The sequence below is a fragment of the Bombus pyrosoma genome, linkage group LG2, assembly GCF_014825855.1.
Source record: "Bombus pyrosoma isolate SC7728 linkage group LG2, ASM1482585v1, whole genome shotgun sequence".
NCBI lineage: Eukaryota > Metazoa > Arthropoda > Insecta > Hymenoptera > Apidae > Bombus > Bombus pyrosoma.
The window spans coordinates 3,263,730-3,266,510 of NC_057771.1; positions in this window are offsets into that span (position 1 = coordinate 3,263,730).

The following is a 2,781-nucleotide window of genomic DNA, read 5'->3' on the forward strand; positions in this document are numbered from 1 at the left end:
AGTAAAATTTCGTGAAAATCGGCAAAAGATTGCATTTTGCGTGGTGCCGGTATTGTTCCGATATTAGGAACAGAACGCACTACATTCGGCGTGTAAAGTGGAACGAAATGAGCGCTTAAACGTCGAAGTATCACTGTTATTAACGAAGTAGCAGTAAAATTTCGTGAAAATCGGCAAAAGATTGCATTTAGCGAGCTGTAGGTATTGTGTCGACATTAGAAACAGTACGATCTACATTCGGCGTGAAAAATGGAACAAAATGAGCGCTTAAACGTCGAAATATCACTATTATTAACGAAATTACAGTAAAATTTCGTGAAAATCGGCAAAAGATTGCAGTTTGCGAGGTGCCGGTATTGTTCCGATATTAGGAACAGAAGGCACTACATTCGGCGTGTAAAGTGGAACGAAACGAGAACTTAAACGTCGAAATATCACTATTATTAATGAAATAACTGTTAAATTTCGCGAAAATCGGCAAAAGATTGCAGTTTGCGAGGTGCCGGTATTGTTCTGATATTAGGAACAGAACGCACTACATTCGGCGTGTAAAGTGGAACGAAACGAGAACTTAAACGTCGAAATGTCACTATTATTAACGAAATAACAGTAAAATTTCGTGAAAATCGGCAAAAGATTGCATTTTGCGTGGTGCCGGTATTGTTCCGATATTAGGAACAGAACGCACTACATTCGGCATGTGAAGTGGAACGAAATGAGAACTTAAACGTCGAAATATCACTATTATTAACGAAATAACAGTAAAATTTCGTGAAAATCGGCAAAAGGCTGCATTTAGCGAGCTGTCGGTATTGTGTCGACATTAGAAACAGTACGAACTACATTCGGTGTGAAAAATGGAACAATGTGAGCGCTTAGACATCGAAATATCACTATTATTAATGAAGTAACTGTTAAATTTCCGGAAAATTGGCAAAAGATTGCAGTTTGCGAGGTGCCGGTATTGTTCCGATATTAGGAACAGAACGCACTACATTCGGCGTGTAAAGTGGAACGAAATGAGCGCTTAAACGTCGAAGTATCACTATTATTAATGAAATAACTGTTAAATTTCCTGAAAATGTAAAAAGGACTGCACACTTCTAGTTGCTGAGATTGTTTCGACGTTAGAAACAGCGCTATCTACATTCGGCATGAAAAATGGAATAATGTGAGCGCTTAAACGACGAAATATCGCAATTACTAACGAAATAACTGTTAAATTTCCGGAAAATTGGCAAAAGATTGCAGTTTGCGAGGTGCCGGTATTGTTCCGATATTAGGATCAGAACGATCTACATTCGGCGTGAAAAATGGAACAAAATGAGCGCTTAAACGTCGAAATATCTCTATTATTAATGAAATAACAGTAAAATTTCGTGAAAATCGGCAAAGGTTTGCATTTTGCGTGGTGCCGGTATTGTTCCGATATTAGGAACAGAACGCACTACATTCGGCGTGTAAAGTGGAACGAAATGAGCGCTTAAACGTCGAAGTATCACTATTATTAATGAAATAACTGTTAAATTTCCTGAAAATGTAAAAAGGACTGCACACTTCTAGTTGCTGAGATTGTTTCGACGTTAGAAACAGCGCGATCTACATTCGGCGTGAAAAATGGCACAATGGGAGCGCTTAAACGACGAAATATCGCAATTACTAACGAAATAACTGTTAAATTTCCGGAAAATTGGCAAAAGATTGCAGTTTGCGAGGTGCCGGTATTGTTCCGATATTAGGATCAGAACGCACTACATTCGGCGTGTAAAGTGGAACGAAACGAGAACTTAAACGTCGAAATATCACTATTATTAACGAAATAACAGTAAAATTTCGTGAATATCGGCAAAAGATTGCATTTTGCGTGTTGCCGTTATTGTTCCGATATTAGGAACAGAACGCACTACATTCGGCGTGTAAAGTGCAACGAAATGAGCGCTTAAACGTCGAACTATCACTGTTATTAACGAAATAACTGTAAAATTTCGTGAAAAACGGCAAAAGATTGCAGTTTGCGAGGTGCCGGTATTGTTACGATATTAGGAACAGAACGATCTACATTCGGTGTGAAAAATGGAACAAAATGAGCGCTTAAACGTCGAACTATCACTGTTATTAACGAAATAACTGTAAAATTTCGTGAAAAACGGCAAAAGATTGCAGTTTGCGAGGTGCCGGTATTGTTACGATATTAGGAACAGAACGATCTACATTCGGCGTGAAAAATGGAACAAAATGAGCGCTTAAACGTCGAAATATCACTATTATTAACGAAATAACAGTAAAATTTCGTGAAAATCGGCAAAAGATTGCATTTTGCGAGGTGCCGGTATTGTTCCGATATTAGGATCAGAACGCACTACATTCGGCGTGTAAAGTGGAACGAAATGAGCGCTTAAACGTCGAAGTATCACTATTATTAATGAAGTAACTGTTAAATTTCCTGAAAATGAAAAAAGGACTGCACTCTTCTAGTTGCGCAGATTGTTTCGACGTTAGAAACAGCGCTATCTACATTCGGCGTGAAAAATGGAACAAAATGAGGGCTTAAACGTCGAAGTATCACTGTTATTAACGAAGTGGCAGTAAAATTTCGTGAAAATCGGCAAAAGATTGCATTTTGCGTGGTGCCGGTATTGTTCCGATATTAGGAACAGAACGCACTACATTCGGCGTGTAAAGTGGAACGAAATGAGCGCTTAAACGTCGAAGTATCACTGTTATTAACGAAGTAGCAGTAAAATTTCGTGAAAATCGGCAAAAGATTGCATTTAGCGAGCT